Raw genomic sequence first — 17,651 nt, 5'->3', positions numbered from 1 at the left:
ACAACAGCATTGTCTTCACAATGGTTGATGAATCCTTGTAGATAAAAGCAACTCTCCTCATTAGCTTGAAAATCCATTCAACAAGGACCAATTTCTAATGCTGGAAGCAGTGTCAAACTCATTCAGCCCGCCAAGCCAAATCTGGATCATGGTGCTCCTTGCTGGCGATCCAGACCTCTTCCAGCAGCAGAGCAAGCAACAGCAGCATTAACTGCCACAGATGCCTGAGGTGCTGCATGGTCTTAGGGAGCCAGGGGGGATTAAAGCAGCCATTTTCCCTGCGGACACTAAAATGCATCCCCAACAGGGCTCCATATCCAGGAATTTGGTGGCAGGCCCCACCCCTGCTTGGCCCTTCCTGCTCCTTCCAGGGGCCCCACAAGCAGGTGACACTGCTCCACTAGCTAGATCTGGCCCACATTTTCAACATCCCTACATTTTACTCAGACCAGCAGTGCTATAAATTTGAAAAAAAAAAGTTTCTGAAGACCATTGTCAAATGTCCGCTTAGCTTCTCAATGCCACGAACAGCAGGCTCATAAATGAAGACTAATTCCAAGTATTACTTCAAAAACTTCACAGCTCAACACATGGTAGGAGATGCATGGAAACTTGAAAACTCCCAGAATGCTAAACCAGCAGCCTGGCTACACATAACAAACAAGGCAGTTCAAAAGTAGCACCTGTTAAGAGTTTTAGGAAATTCTTAAGTATTGCTCAGTAGGCCCGCATGAATAGGGAAGTATTCGATTTGGATTCAGCCAATTTGGAGGACAGCAATTCGATTCAGTAATTTGAATCACCATCCCCATTCAATTCAGCCAAATCAGAATCGGAGATTTGGCACCCGTTCGGATTGGCCAGGGAGAGGCAGGCACAGCTGGGCAGCTGCAGTTCTCCCGCAGCTCCTCTGGCTATGCCTGCCTCTCCCCAGGCAGGGGGAGCCATGGGAGAAACCCCCATGGCTGCCTTGCCTGGCACTGTGGGTGCAGCGTGGCTCGGCAGGGCACTGCGCACTGCCTGGGAGCTGGGGCTGCAGGGGCTGAGCAGAGCCAGGCTCCAGCTGACTGCTGGAGCTGCCCCAGTTCCCAAACAGCACGCAGCACCCTGCCGAGCCATACTGCACCAACACCATGGGGCAGCTGCCATGCAGGTGCCAGGCAAGGGGGGTGATCCCTGCTGCCCCCTGCTGCACAGGGGGGCTCTGCCAGAAGCCCTCAGAGGCCCTGATCACCAGTGCTGCAGCCAGTGAGCATGGGGCTTTTTTTTTTTTTTTTTTTTTTAAGGGCCAAAAGGCTGAGGCCAGGCAGGGCAGCCATGGGGGCTTCTCCCACAGCTCCTCTGGCTGTACCTGCCTCTGCCCCAGCAGGGGGAGCTGCAGGAGAAGCCCCCATGGCTGTCCTGCCCAGCCCCATCCCCTGCCCAGCCCAGCTGGCACGGGGGAGTGAGGGGGCACAATGCAGGCAAGGCTCGCTCCAGGCGGCAGCAGGGCATAGCCCCCACTCCCAGCACTACCACGCCCACATCAGCACTGGAAGCAGGGGCTCTGTATGTCACTGCTTGCCAGCCAGCAGAGACAGAATGCAGGATGTGGGCAAGGCAGCACTGGGAGCAAGGGCTATGCTCTGCTGCTGCTTGCCCCCTTCTACCTGGAGCAAGCCACACCCTGCGTCGTCCCGTCCCGTGTCCCCCCTCCACCCCAGCTTGGCAAGCAGCAGCAGGGCAGAGCCCCAACTCCTAGCGCTGCTGTACCCACATCCTGCACCTCCCCTCCCCACATAACATGCCCCTGCCCCCCCTGGGCAGCTTGTCCCAGTTCCAGTCCCAGCCCCAATCCCTCCCTCCCCCACACACCTTCCCTCCCTCAACAGACTTATCAGCTGCCTGTTTAGTCTATGGCCGAATCAATTCAGATGCTTCAAATCAATTTGGAGCTTTTAATTGTTTTCCCAATTCAATTTGGATTCAGAGATTCGGTACCTGAATTGGGCCGAATCTCCTCCAAATTTAATCAGCTCCTGAATCTTCACACAGCCCTTTTGCTCAGTAAAGTGAATACAACGCTCTACTGAAGTCAAAGCCCCTGCTTGCTTAAGTCCTGCAAACCATAATGGGAAAGAACTCCTTCCAATTTCAGGTAGAGCAATATGTAAAACTTATATAATTCTGTTTATGCCCTCACCAAAAAAATTGTGAGTGTCCAACTGACTGTCAATGTTGGACAGTTCTCTTTACAAGGTTTCAACTACAGTACAAAACGGTGATTTTTGCAAGAGTTCTAGAGAGACCATTACCACTGAAGAACAGAACAAGCAGCCACCTTTAAGTCAGTCATATAAACCAGTAGATGAAATTCATTAGGCTAAGAGGAGTTAGGGAGGGGCATTAATACAAGAACTACATTATGGAATACAAGGGGCTTGCGGGAATTCCAGTTTACAGACATCCAGAGTGATGTATTTCCCAAAATAGCTACCCCAATTCCAATCCATTCTTCTATAAGAATGCAAGCAGAGATTGCCCAAAATGTTCTGGGCCCATTCACCACTTGCTGTCGTGAGGGCCTCATATTTTGAATCTTCAAAAATTATCCCAATTTGAACTAACATTCCCATTTATTTCCCCCTTCAGTGGCCCCTTGGCTTAGAGTCCAAATTTCTTCAATCTGCTTTGCATCTCCTATTTCAGCTACCTGAATATCAACACGACATCCATTTCACTACCAAGTCCTGCAGATGATATTAAGTTATCAGAGACCTTTTACTCCTTTTCTCCCTGTGGTATCTGCCTAGATACACCTCTGGATTCCCCACCTCCTGCAAAATATCACCTTGATTCTTTTAGCTGCACCAATGGCCCTTGTGAGATTTAGATCATAATAAATGTTACAGCCAAACTAAGAGGTGTCTAAAGGACTGAACAGGACAGGGAGATTTATTCTTATCACTGCTAGAGGAACCCTAACACTAGAGGCACAAGGCACGCTGGCGGGGAATAAATGACAAAGGAAGCTTGTACTGCAGCTGCTGCCCATACTGCATCAGCTTTGTGACTAACAAATTCAGTCTCCATTATGAAAGTGGTATTACTGCTTTAAAAAAAAAAAAAATTAAGGAGATAGCTTAAGTCAAGGCACAGAAGAAATCTAGAACAAGCACTAAAAACTTAACATTATAACTTTCTTGCTAGTGCTGCTAGAATGGCACTAAAGAGCTTTCTGGCTCACACAACAAGACTCAGTTGACTGCACTTTTGTCTGTGGCCACAGACAAGAATATGACACATGGCTCCTAATCCCATAGGTATACCACACAACATCATTTCTCCCAGGCAGTTATATCATGACTGCCAAGCTGTAAATTAATTTACAACAGCAATTTTGCCCTGCAGGTGGGTCTGCCACTCTCTGTATACCCAGGCAGCAAATCCACCTACCAACTGGATCTCAGTACGCGAGGCTTTACATGTGAATGACAATTCTCTTGCTTGAAATCAGTGGCTGAAGCAATACAGAGCAACAAGGAGGCAGCATGCAGACAAAAAAAAAACAAAAACAAAAACAAAACACTAATGGGGCTCTGCAGTACACTGCAAGCTGTCCCTGGCACATCTGTTCCTGGATGTTTGATGCAACCATCTAAATGTATGTTGAACCCTGGTTATATTAAACATGTTACTAGCATAGATGGATCCTTCATTGTCTACCTCCGAAATTCCATCTTCAACACAATGGGGTGAAAAAAAAACATTACTGCTTTATGTTTAGGTTTAATCGTAACAAGACAAAAGTAAATTTAAGGCACATAAAAGACCCAATAGGTTTCAAAATAAAGCAAAAGGTGAGAGGCTGAAGATAGGAGAAGGAAAATCTGCACCTACCTTACTCACAGCTTCCACAGACAAACCCAGTTCTGTTCCATACCAGGAGCGCTTCTGCTCACTGAAAAAGGGAAACAGCACAAAATCACTCTCTTTATATACATATCACAGCCCATATTTTTCTTTATGTACTTTTGAGGCAGAGCTCTACCCACAGTGTTCTTTGTCAACACCTTTAAGTATTTCTGAATTCAGACAAGCAGGGATAGGAGTAAGACTATTTACTTGAATCCCAGATGAGGTTTTTCCTCCCTGCCCAAGTCAAACAGGGGGGCTCATCTTAGATTCAAGTACCACCCGGGGACACGTAGTAGCCAGGCCGCAGTGGCTCATGACAAGAGAAGCACAGTGGAGGCTGCACAGTGGGAATAGGGGGCACATGGGGCAGACCACACAGACTGTCCTGCCCACCACTTAACTCAAGTCAGTCCAGAGCCGAAGCTGTAGTTCAGTATTTTTTATTATCTAGTTCCAAGGAATATGCTGTTCTGAGATCTTGACTAATTACAATGACTCAACAAAAATCAGCGTCAACCTTCTCCTCCCCACAACCTAACCACTCCCAAAACATGGAGTAAGGAAGCTGGGAAAATGTTATGACTAATTTATTACTTCATGTTACTGCATCAACACCAGGAGAGAGAACAAGGAAAGGTAAAAAAATAAATAAATAAAAAAATTTCCATGACTTTGCCACAACTTCAGCAGGAATATCTTATTTCTGTAGGATTTGTTTAAACATCACAGACATGCAAATTACATATCTGAAGTCTTGCTTTGTAAGGCAGTCTAAATATGCACATATGTCAGAAAAAACTAAAAAGGTGGATCAAAGATCAGTGCCTATTTCAGACTCCATGACAGCTGCCATATTAATGAGAAGACATCACAGAGAAGTTGAAAACAACTGATTGGCAGCAGCTGTCTTCAGGCTTTCCCCATACACATCCAGACCTCCTCCAACACACACCCATCCATTGTATTATTACAACAGTTATGAGCAACCATACAAAGGGCTTAAACAAAAAACTCCTCTGTTTTTTACTACATTTCTGTTTATACACTGGGCTCTCTCAAATACAGGGCTGCAAAAGTCACAGCACTGGAAAGAGACGGGGAAGCAACTGTGGTCAGTGACAAAACATCACAGCATTTCTAAAGGAAAAATAGCTTCCACTTCCTATGAACAGGCACAGAACCAGCAGACTAAGTGCCCTCAGAAAGGAATAAAGCAATGCTGAAATATTTAAAGATCATGAAGTAGAAATTTACTGGGATAAAAACAAGAAGATCAAACTGAAGAGGAATGGACCCTATGTAGAAGCTTGGGTAAAGAGAGAACAGCCCAAACTTGCAAGAACCCTTTCCACACTACCAGAAATGAGAAGGAAGAGACTCAAAGGCATTTGAAAAAAATATATAAAAACTCCACTCCCACCTGATTAACCACTGCAGAGTGTTAAACTGCCTTGAGGACCAGGTGGCTAACCTACACTGATGCAAATAAAAACTGAAAATCCTGTTAATATAGGACCTTTACACAGAATTTAAACTTCAACCATGCAAAGCATATTTTAAATCCTTCTCCTTTACTTTAACCAATGTGCTAGAGCAGGGGTGCTCAACTTCAGGCTCACAAAAACATGGTATCTGACTCAAGGGAATCCCCAGGGGTCAGAAAAATTGGCAGCTAGGGAGCAGGGGAAGCTCTACACAGCTGGGTCCAGCCCAGCCAGGTCACTGCTCTGCAGTGGGACCAGAGCTGGGCCCACTTCCCACATGTCCAGATCAGGTTGGGATGCTTTCCCTCATCCCCACACCCACCATGTCCAGATAGGGGCTGCTCCACCCTGCCTACCCCACCAGGTATCTGGATCAGGGATAGGCTGCTCCCCTACCCCCCCCACACACATCTGGATGATGGCCAGATCTTGCACTTGGCATCAAGCCCACGGGGCAAAAAGCTTAGGTACCAATGTGCTAGAGCCCACACTGACAAGGACAAATCTCCAGTCAAAACACCAATCAGCATGACCTTCCCTTTACAGTGTTCACCCAAACCATTAAGTTCCTTCCCCCCTGTATGTGGCTTCTCATCCACAACACACACACACACACACACACACACACACCTTCCACTCTCTACAATGGGTTAGAGTCCCCAAATCATCACAGAGATCCTAAAAGAGGGATTTCTTTCTATTGCTGCACCTATCTTGGCCATGAGCAAAGATTTATTTGATAACTAAAATATTCTCCAGCAATCATCCATGCTTAAGTTGGTTTTATTACCTGGCTCTACCACTCATAATAAAAAAAAGTTTCCCTTTTACCTATACTGAATTACTAGAGACAAAAATTCTGTTGCCCAAGTTTTTCTGAAGAATAAACTAATGTCACCTCTAAGAAATGCAGAAGTCTCATCTTGCTGATAAACTTCACCATCCAATGGAAATGTTTACACATTACTGTTTACATGTTCAGGCCAAATTGTGGCTAGTCCAATGATTGCAATGGATGATTTGACTTCACTGGTGACTTGGAGTTTTACAGTGCCCAAGCAGCATGGAAATTCACTAGCTGGAGTGACACACAAGTCTCTGATCTGAACATAGAAACTGAGGCTCTGTATCCCATTTTCCAGCAGCCAAACTACCTCTCAGATGGATCTTAGATTTAGATTAAAAAGCATTTATGTGACCCATCCTGGTGAAGAGTGCCCGATTAAAAAATCCTAGGAACAGAGAATAGATCTTCACTGCATGGTTAATATGGGCATTAGCCTGAACCCCATACTACCCATCCAGAAAAAAAATCCTTTGACAAGTTTGGAGCTGCTACTGGCTCAAGCTATTTTACACAGCTGAGAAGATAGAGACAGGTTCTAACTTTGGCTGGATCCTTTGCACTTTAACATGAAGACACAGGCAAAAGAACAAAAAAACACTTGTGTATTTTTAGTGCTTCAGTGCCATTCCTACAATTCCTTCCTGAAGGGGACACATTTTCCTGTAACAGAGAACCTCAGGCATTCAAGCTCAAGAACCACTGAATATGGACCCAGACACACAAGCAATGCAAGTAACACTGAGAACAGAGGAACATGGCTATGGCTTTGTTGTGTGGGCTTCTCATGCCTGAGTTGGCTAACTATGGTGAAACTCACTTGGATTAACTGTGCTCTGAAGACATTCTTTAGTTTATTAAAGAACAAAGGACAGAGGGAACCCACAGCACAAAAGTCTTCCCTGACCCCCATCTATTTCTAGCCAACCAAGAAGGGGATGGCAATCCCAACTTGAGTATAATTAACTTGAATTAACCTTGCAATGAAGACATTACCATTGTACTCCTGTCAAGTTAGTCTTGCTCAAGTACGAACACCCATGCCACAGAAGACTAGCTGCCACGTCCACACTGGCACCATACTTGCTCTTACGCAGTGCTACAGTAAGCTTAAGCACCCTGTAAAGTTTGACAGTATATCTGCCCTTCTCGAGAGATGGGTATTGTGGGAAGGCACTGGAAGACTACAGGCACTCAACTGGAACTAGCATGGATCCACACTGCAGAATGGCTGTATTTGCAGCTAACAAGTCATTATTAACTCATGTTCTAGTCTATACCTCTTTCTTGAGCCAGACAACTCAAGCTAAAAAGCACCGCATTTGAACTAAGGCTTTGTGTATGGAAAGCCCCACTGTGTCAACCAGGAAAACAAGACATTAGTTGAAATAACAACTATTTGTGATGGGGAGCTCTGTTCCCACTACAAAACTGAACATAAAACGCATCTTACAGCAATGCAGATACATATATACATCAGACTGGAAATCTTCCCTTGCCCCTAGACAAGGGTGCTGAAGTCAGCATGTATAATGCCTTTGCTCTACGCCAACCTTTACTGGCAACTCTCAACTACATTGCCAAACCTACCCCTCCCAACAGCTCCTGTCTACCCTCTTTAACAGCCCTAGTCCTCTTGGCCAACAGAGCCATCTCTCTTCAGCTCACCATAGCTCAATCATAAATATGATAAACTCTCAGCTACTAAGCTAGTATCATCAACAAGAGGGGTAACGCCCTCTAAAAAGGTGACCCTTAGCATAGCTCCCTTAGATTTAAGTCTAATGTGCAATGAATCACTCTACGGGAGGATTTTGAAAGCACTTTTCGTTTTCCCTCTCCTGTTGTATTACCCATGATATTCACTGCTTGCATCCTCTCCCCAGTGAAATGCCTATTGTGACCATGGAACAGCTTATGATCCTTAGCTTTCATAGCAAACCTATTGCTTGCTTGCCACTTAATGAGAGAATATAGGAAATTGAAGACTGCAGTTTTCAGCAGTTCTGTGGCACTGCAAACTCTCTTGTCCATGTCTGTGTAGGTATTTTAGATTTTATCCCAACTTTTCAGAAAAATACAACCATCTTATTTGGCATTTATACAAACGGAGCTAAAAAACCACAGAGACCATCAGTTCTGAGCAAGCCAATCAACTCAAATTCTCACAAACTAACAGAATTAGTTTCTTTTCCTTATATATGCATTTCCTTTATATGGGTACTGTTCTCAGACATACACTTACATATGGATTACTGTGGACCAAAGCACTAGCACAGCGTGTGGCAAGCAGTTCACTATCTTCACCCTCACAGTGGCTAATTCTGTGGGAATTGTCTCTCCTGACAACCCTGGAATTATTAGATTGGGAACTACTGCTAGCCTGTGACAAAAACTGGTTCCCCTCTTGATTGTGCATAGCAGAGGAAGAAAAAATGGAAGAACAAGAGGCATGGCACAAAAGGAGCACTTATTTCCAATAAGACAGGATTGTTTTTTCAAGTAGCTAAAAGCATACAAGGATTAAGCCTCAGTCCATAAAAATAAAATATTAATACATATACAGTGATTTGCATCTTTGAAGCACTTTACAGGCATTAACCCTCATCACCCAGAAAGGATTATCTATACTTCACTGATAAAGTGAAGAGCCCAACTAAATTATTTACCAGACACCACAGAGGAGGCAGTGACACAGCTAAAACTAGAAAATTCAAAGTGCTTTTCTCTTGGTCCTGTGTTCAGATTATACCAGCGTTTATCAAGTCAGCAGTTCATGCTGTCATCCCTAAGTCATAGTTGATGTTTTTTTCATGAAGCCTAAGTTACAAAAAAGCTGATTTTTTAACTATTATCATCTCCCTAACCCCCTTTATAAAACTAAATACCCCCTAGCCAGCAAATCCCAACCACAGTGCTGCCTCGAGATCTCTTCAGGGGTGCTGCAGGGTGCCATGAAATGTTAGCACTCCTAGGTGTGCAAATATGAGTCATGAGATAAACCCAGAGATTTCAAATAGGAATTCATACTGTTAAAAGCAATCAGAGCTGTTGTGATTTTTCTGAGTTCTTTGCAATAGAAAAATTGCTATTACTTTTCTGTGGTCAAAAACCAGGCGAAAAAGAAGAGCTGACATTTTCCAAGGGGTACCTTGAGCCTATAAAGGTTGAGAATAATGTGCTGGACCCAGCTTCATGGAGCTTCTCCTGCTCCGTAGCCCTATATTATCAGATTACTCTTCATCGAGTTCCTTGCCTACTCAAGGCAATGAGAAGCCAAATACACGCGACTCCTATGTGCAAACCAAAACAGTATCCTCACATGTTTTACTTCCTCCCTTTGGTGAAGTTACTGGGCACAAGGTCACTTGCAAAAGGGTTTTCATGAGCTACAATTATATGAATGCCTTCATCCATGCTTCTTTTTATAAAGAGAGAGCATAACACAAAGAGACGGCTGGCCCCACCAGCAAGATTAGATGAAACAATAACAGAATTCCAAAGAGGCAGTGCTAAACAGCACTTTTCAAAACACCAAAAGACAAAGGAAGTTCCCCAATAAACAACTCAGCTTGCACTTCTGAACTTTAAAGAGAAGCGTTAACATTTCCGTTCTTAATTTTTAAAAGCTTGATATCAAAATAGAAGGAAGTAGACTCTATGCCCAAATCTGAAGTTTTCCCACAGAGGTAGCAATAGTGAACAGAGGACAGACAGATGGAAAAAACAGGCTTTTACAAGTTAAATCCAGTACTTTGAATTCTAAAATAGAAGTCAGCCTAGGATAAATATTAAGGGAACCTGTCCAATGGCAAACTCTCTCCAGTGTGGTCATCTAACAAGATGGTGTTTGTCCTAAAACAAAGATGGAGAAGGAGCTACCATTGCTGTCAGTTTCTCACTACCTGAAACATTGTGTTTAACAGCTGTCTTTCCAGCTCCCAGTCACATCTGTCTCTTTATTCCTTTCTATTTAGTACCCCTGCTTTCTACAAGTCCATTCAAAGCACCTAATGAAGCAGGCTGTTACCTACAAAAGCCTGTACCTTTCTGAACAAGTTAATCTAAGGTGCCACCCTGCCCTGCCTTCACTTGAGATTCTGATAATCAAACCCACACATAATAGTGCCAAGACTTAACTGCCAGTTGGTCAGTTAAGGCGAGCACCAGTCCACCAAAGTCTCTGGTGTGTTCCCACAGCTGGGAACACCAACAGGCTGACTAGCACTCCCAGTCACAGGAGCCCTTCAAGGCTCTGATGCACTCCAACAGCTGGAAACACCACAGAACTGGCACTCCCAGCTAGGGGCGCTCCAGGCACCTGGCTTGCTACTATCATGATCCCAGGCTTTTCCTGCACAGAAAATAAAGCACAATTGGGATCTGAACCCCAATCCCACAGCTGTGCCTCCTGCCATGCATGTGTGCCATGGCAGGAGGCATGACTACTGGGATCAGTTTCCAGTATGTCTTTAACTGAATGTCTGTCAGCAGCCTATGTAGTTGAGGGCACCCCAGAGAGGGTGATATACAAAGTAACTGGTTGGGTGTACATTAATCCACAGCAAATTCCTACCATGCAGCAGATGAAAAGGCAGAGCTTTGAGGCCAGCTCCAATTTTCAGGCTCAGCTCAGCTCCACTGTTGAACTGCATGAAGGAGTGCACTCAGCCCAAAATCATTACAGTTGACTTGCCCAGAGGAAGTGTTTAAATTGTTTCAGATACTGAACAATCAAATTTGCCTACTATTTCTTCAACAATTTTCCAGGAAAAAAAAAAAGAGTTAATGCTCAACTCATCTTTGATTTTAAAAAAATCCTTAAAAGAGCACAGTACAATATATAGACTTACTAATCACTACACCTAGTTAGAAAGAAAACTTTATCACTGTTTCAAGAAGGCATCTTATTTGCAATAGTGAATAATTTGCAATAAAGCAGATTAAGCCAATGAGATGACATTATGCAAGACACAAGAAGGATAGTTGAATATACAAAAACAAGGGAGAGAAAAACAACTTACAGCAACTTTGAGTGTCTGTGTTCTTGGGGTAGAAAGCATATTTTAAACTATTTCACACACACAGGTTTAATTAGACTACAGAAGATACATTCTTAACTGGTATAATAAAACCCTCTTATGATGAATCTCTTCCCCTCATTTCCCCTGCTAACACTAGAATTTCAATTTAAGCAAAATATAAGGCCAAGCTTTCCCATTTGGCTGGAAGCCCCTTCCAGAACAAGGGCAGGGACAGCATCTGTCAGCAGCCTGACAAGCTGGAAGCAACAAGAGCAAGAGTGGAAATCCAAGTGATAAAACTGCTTCTCATTCTGGTCCTTCTACTAAAGGAAATCCAGTGGTGGCCCTTGACTTACAGAACTTGTACCTAAAGCCAAGGCTGGCAAAGAGTACCTTCAACTGGAATCACAATTAACATATGGGGTCAACACACTGGAAAAAGTGTAGTAATATTGTTTTCTGAGATTCACAAATATTAAGGCCAGAAGGGACTTTTTCCAGTCTAGACTGACACCCAACAGAACATGAACCAGAGAATTTCACCTGACTGTGTTTCATTACCAATTTACTAGGAAAAGTGAATTATAAGCAGACACATCTCTGAATTCATTCAGGTATTTGTTTAATATAATGAAATAGGTCTTAACCAACAGCTCAGACTGACAAATTCTCAGGTTAATGGAAGTAGTTTTCTAACAAAATATAGCACAGCTGTACTTGGGACATCTGAGGAAATCTCCAGTATCAGGTTTCACTACATAATGGTTTAAATATTTTCATACCATGAACTGATTCAAACAAAGCCCCTGCAATGAACGCGACATCTGCCAACCACCCAGTTTCAGACCTTTCCTACAAATTATTTTGATATCATAAATATAATGCTAGGACAGTATTAATGAGATGAGGTGACTAACCCCTTTCATGCATAGGAACAGTTGCTTAGTTACATTCTCTGGCCCCATATTATATTTGGGCTGCCTATTTCTTCTCTCTGGATATGGAGCTTTACTTTTATCAGGTCAGTCTTTTGTTGGCTACTGTTATGATTGTACCAACTTCCATAACCCTCTACAGTTTACTTCTGTTCTCCTGTATTTTAAGTACCCCAAAATGAGGGTAAACTGCAATATTATCAAAGCTGAACAGGAAGTGAAGTCCATAAGTCCTTTTGCTCCTGAAGAACAAGGTTCCCTAGTTTACTGAACATGTCACGTTCCTTCTGGGGTTCAGCAATACAAAGGTCCCTTTAAAATTTTTCTGTTTTATGGGAAAGCCACAGACAAGTATATCCCCTTTGGAACAAAACATCTCCTACATCCTTTTTCTATACCTATAACCAGACTTTGTTCTCCCATCCTCAGACTTCAACTTCTGCAGCCCCTCCCCTTCTGGCTTCCACATTTGACAAACTGTTTACTGCTCTAAGTTTTGAGAGGTGGAGGCACGTGGGATGGGGGAGAAGAGTTGGGTTTTAAGGATTTTGCCTACTTTCCCAGATGATGATAAAGTGACTGGTACAAGCTGAAACAAAATCAAAGCAAGTACCAATTCTACCAACTCCCACATTACCTGCAGTTTCCTACATTTACTGCAGAATAAAAACTAATGCCCAAACTGCATTAATTAGCTACTTAAGTGTCATTTCTTTGAAAATTTAATATGCCAAAAACATCATGAGTGGGAAGAGTACAAACTGGCTTGCACTACACTCAGCAAATTACTAACAGAGAAAGAAAAGCCAAATCCTCCCCCTAGTCCAAAGTTGTGTGACGTTTTATTTTCAATTGTATAGATCTTTTCCTTCCTCCTTTCAGCAGGAGGCTGGCTTCTGTAAAGAAACAGAAAGAGAAATTTAAAGTCAGTGCAAGATCACCCCCTTCATTTCTACCTGATCACAGTTATCATCAATCCAGCCAGTACAAATGGATATGCCTCCTGTTTGCCATTTCTTAATGAGCAGATATTGAAACACTTCTCAGAGAGCGCTGGATATAAAGTACTAACTACGGCATGAGTTTTAACAGTGCTTTGGGGAAAGAAGAGAGAAATTAGTTTCCTTACTGATGCATTACATTAGACACAAAAAGCAAGACATACTTTGGGATTGATGCTGCAGAGTTCATTTGTACTCAAGGTCACATCAGATTTTAGAACGGCTCCATTAAGAAGCTGCACTTTTCAGATGAGAGACAAAGCAAGGTCAGCTTATGTTAAAAGGTGAAGTGCAAAGCCAAAATAAAAACAGAGGCGAGCCCAGTTCTGCGTACTGATTCCTACCTTGCTCAGGCCAGACCTGCATCTAGGAAATAGGTTAATTTACGCTTTGGAAGTTTCCTAGGCCTTCTGTGATCAAGGCAGATTTTGGGAGAGATCTCTGAAAGCATCATTTCAAGGCATCGCAGATACCAGAAACCTACTGCAGCCTCACACACTATCTCACAGAGCGAGACGTTCAAGGGCATTTATCACAAGCCAGAAAGCAGCAGCCGAGCTTTACACAAAGCAAGCGTACCCGGCTTAGCTAAAACATCTCCTCCCTGACGGTCCCCCAGCTTGGTGCGGTCAGTGGAGGACGACAGGGCTTCGTTTCATTCGGCTTGGCAACGCGAGCGCAGGTTGCAGGACTCAGCAACACCAGAGCAAGAGCCCTGAGGGGATTCCTCGGAATAATCCTCTCGCCTGCCAAACGGCATTGAGGCCAAATGCCACCTACAAACCCCGCGAGGCAGCTCGCTTCTCTTCCCACCGCATGCTTCGTGCAGCACTGACTGCAAGGCAGCGGCACAGGGGGCAGCTTCGTGAGGTCCAGTAGGCGAAGGGAACCATGGGCTCGGCCCGTTGAACGGCACCCAAGCCCTTCAGCTGCAGAAGCAGAAGTCTGCTCCTGCCGCAAGCGACATCCCGCAAGCAACGGGGAACTGGAGCCGGCACGAGAACCTGGGTGGTGGCTGGGATCAGAGCGGTGGGACCCAGTTCCTTCCTCCCACACCCACCCAGCCATGCCCAGAGCCCGGGCTTCCCTCGCGTCGGCCTCCCTCCTGCAGGGCAAGCCCCACAGCCCCGGCCCGCGGTGCGGGACGCAGGGGCAGCAGCCAGGCCCTCAGCCCGTGCCTGTGGGGGAAGCCAGCCCCGCACAGCTGCGTGGGGAGGGACCCCCTGCCTGCACCGCGCCCGGCTACGGCGCAGGGTAATGGGGGGCGGCTGCGAGCGCCGACTTCGCTGTGGCGGCGAGACCCTCACCTGGTCACGGCTCCATCCCGCCGCGCCGCAGCCCAGCCCAGCTCAGCCCCGCCCCTTCCGGAGCCGCAGCCGCCGCCTCTGCCACCACCGCCCGAGCCCGGCCGCCCCAGCCACAGCCCCGCCGCCACCGCCGGCTCCTTGCAGGCACGGAAGCGCCCGCCTCCCCCGGCGCCCCGGCCCGGGCGAGTGACGCGCCGGCCAGCCAATCAGAGCGCGGCGAGCGCCGTGAGTGTCACCGCCGCCGGCCAGCGGCTGCAGAGCGACGCTGAGAAACGACCGGCCTCGGGGCGGGGCTGGCCGTTACGTGACGTCGACAACGACCAACCGCCAGATAGAAATTATGTCATCGTAGGGGGGCGCGGCCGGAGTCCCATGGGGGCGGGGCATGTCTGGACTCTTAAAGGGGCAGCGCGCGCCTGGCTTGAGGCTTCACGCGGGGCCTGGGTGTGTCAGGAGTCAAAGGGGGCGCGAGTGCCCTAGTGCACCCCTTGGGTCTGCTCCCGGCTGCAGGGGTTGCAGCCCTTGCCTGCCCCGTCCTGAAGCAAGGACTCGTGTGCCAAGGGAGCCAAGCATTGCCCCTGCCCCGCTGCATCTGCCCCAGGAGGAGGGGGAGCGCTCCTCCTCCTCATGTCTGCCGCCGGCTGGCAGTCAGCAGGGAGGTGCCTGCCTGCTGCCATGGGCCTGGGCTGATTCATATGGAAAAGGGGAAGGCCTTTCCATATGCGGTGGGACAGTGGGCCGAAGCCCGCCAAGTAGGGCTCTGAGCCCCCTTTGGGGCTGGGGGCCACTAGGGGCCTATGGCTGATTGCTTGGGACAAACGAAAAACAAAACGGGGACCGGAGTGAGGTCACGAGCTCACCCCGAGTGCGCTGAGGGGGGCACAGAGCAGAGCATGCCAGCCCACACCTGCTGGCCCTCCAGCGCATCCCGGGAGCCACTGAATACTGCCCAGTGCTGCTCTGCCCCGAGACGCGAATGCGCAAGGGACAGGGAAGCAGCCCTGCAGTCCCGTGGGTCCTCCCAGCCAGAGACTCCTTCCTGGTCTTATAGGGCACTTGTAGATGTGCTTGGGCCGCTGCAGCGCCAGGCGCTTTTGGCACGTGCGTTTGTATAAATGGCGCAATGCGTGTCAGCACTGAAAAAAGGGTGGTGGTGTGCTTTTGAACTAAAATGCATGGAAGGTGTTTTAGTTCAAAAGTGCACCACTGCCATTTTGTCGAAGCAGACAAATGTATGTGTATAAATGGCCACAGATGGTCAGCTTGGCCAGAGCCAGGAAGAGGTTGACCAGGAGGCCCCAGGACTCGGTGGGGGAATGGGAAGGGGAGAGAGCGGGGAGGGGACTTTGAGCACAGGGGGGAAAGGAAAACGCTTACCTGCTTCTAGATTTCCATCCCTGGCTGCCGCTGGGCTGGCCTGGTCGGAGAGGTGGGGTGTGGCTAAACCACCGTCCCCACTCCGCATCCTTCCCGAGCAGCTCTCCTTTGTTTCAAAGGCCTCCAGACTACTGCTTGTTCTAGCTGAACACTTGGCTCAGGCACGGGAATATTCACCCAAGTAAACCAGCACGTGGGTGTGACAGCAACTGGCAGCAAAGGGTCGGAGGCCCTGTCAGGATACCCAGAATGGCTAGGTTTTCTGTTATGCATCCAAGTGATGGGCACGTTATCCATATAGTCCTGTTGTTATCCATGACTACAAAACTAAGAAACCAACGTTTTGGACTATTTTTGCCTCGTTCCATGTATTAAGTATTTAAAAAATTAAAGACAACACACACGTAATATGTAGCAAATTAGTGCACTTTCCAATACAGTTCTTTTGGTTTTTATTTTGATCTTGAATTGGATCCTACAGCCCTGAGCACCTGGCAAAGCTTCTAGTTTCTCTTTAACGGGGGAAAAATGTGTATTCTGTTAGAGGTGATGACACCATCTCACCCCCCTTTTCAAAATCCTCTGTTCTGCCCAAGGGGTGTGACAAGGAGCCATGCAGAGATGGGGACACAGGCTTGTCTGTCTGACCATGCTCATCCCCACAGGGCAGGGGGCAGGGGGTTTGGGGGGTGAAGTGGGGAAAAAGCAGTAAATGGCAGTGGTGTAGCAAGTTACCACCTGTGGCCCTTTTCAAATAGGCTTGCCCCTTCCCCAAGCATCTCTCAGCAAGCCTTATGAAAATGCAGTCTTTAAACCTGCTGGCTTTTGCTACCCAGAGCATTTTTCAGCATGCCACAGTAATATTTAGTCTTTTAGCAAAATAAAGCAAGTAAACAAAAAACCTTGTTATCCTGGACACTGGGAGGGGTCTGCTGTGTTTTCCACCTTCCTATCCCAGGCTTGCCCTCCTGGTAGTCCCGAAATTTCCCGTCTCTGATGCTCCTTTTCTTTATCTCCCTCTGGTTCTGCTTGCTTGAGTTTTTGATTCCCAGGGAGCCACTCCCTCATTAGCCTTCCTAGAGCTGCAGCCTTTCAGCCAGGCTAGCTGTCTCCTCTTAAGGGGACAGGCCACCCTGTTACAGGTGGCTATGCAAGGTTCATGTCACCACCAATGGATCCCTAGACCTAGCTGTGATCCACAAGTGGAAGGGCAGGAGCAGTTGCCAGGCACAGGGCAAAGTTGCACATTACACTTAGATACTTAAAAGGTGAGCATCCACACGTTAAAAGCTCATTAACTCATGCTAAGTGCCCTCAGAGCATCTCAAAGTGACGCCCCTTCAGGTGATGGTGCCCAGCTTGTGTCGGTAACTTCAGTCTACTCCATGGAGATAAAACAAGCAATCTACATTCCTCCAGCATCCCAGGATGCACCACTCCCAGCCCCACCACCACCACCAGATCAGGGATCAAGCCCAGGTGTCTTGGCTTCTAGCTATGCCCCTGCTTCCAGCCCCCAGTGGTGAGTCAAGTGGCAAGAAACAGTATTAACCCCTAACATGCGACTGCTCACAGCACATTCTAACTTTAACACCACTTTGTATGCCACAGAGTTAGTATGATCTAAGTGCAATGTGTAACTTCACACACAGACATACTGTAGCCTGGCGCAGCACAGGTTTTACCTCCACCCCAAACCAGTCCCTGGCATTTGATGCTCCTCCACTCCTCATCCTGCCACTGCCTGTTGGCTTGGGGTCCACACACAAGTTCTGAGTGGGG

General features: G+C 46.7%; 1 protein-coding gene across 5 annotated transcripts in view; it reads right to left on the bottom strand.

The window, feature by feature from the left end:
- MRTFA (myocardin related transcription factor A) overlaps positions 1-16,875 on the bottom strand; it is a 131,600-nt gene extending 114,725 nt beyond the window's left edge. The window contains exons 1-2 of one of the 5 annotated variants that reach the window (XM_059726369.1): positions 16,772-16,875; positions 3,880-3,940 (exon numbers count right to left, since the gene is read on the bottom strand). The gene's annotated coding sequence lies outside the window, so the exon portion shown is untranslated. Of the gene's footprint in view, positions 1-3,879; positions 3,941-14,492; positions 14,695-16,771 lie in introns of those variants that run through there. The other 4 variants (XM_059726373.1, XM_059726372.1, XM_059726368.1 and 1 more) reach the window with 4 other exon arrangements.
- Between the last annotated feature and the right edge of the window lie 776 nt (positions 16,876-17,651).

The sequence above is a fragment of the Alligator mississippiensis genome, chromosome 4 (assembly GCF_030867095.1).
Source record: "Alligator mississippiensis isolate rAllMis1 chromosome 4, rAllMis1, whole genome shotgun sequence".
Classification (NCBI taxonomy): Eukaryota; Metazoa; Chordata; order Crocodylia; family Alligatoridae; genus Alligator; species Alligator mississippiensis.
Note: the sequence above shows the minus strand (reverse complement) of the source record. Positions and strands in the feature narration are given on the sequence as shown.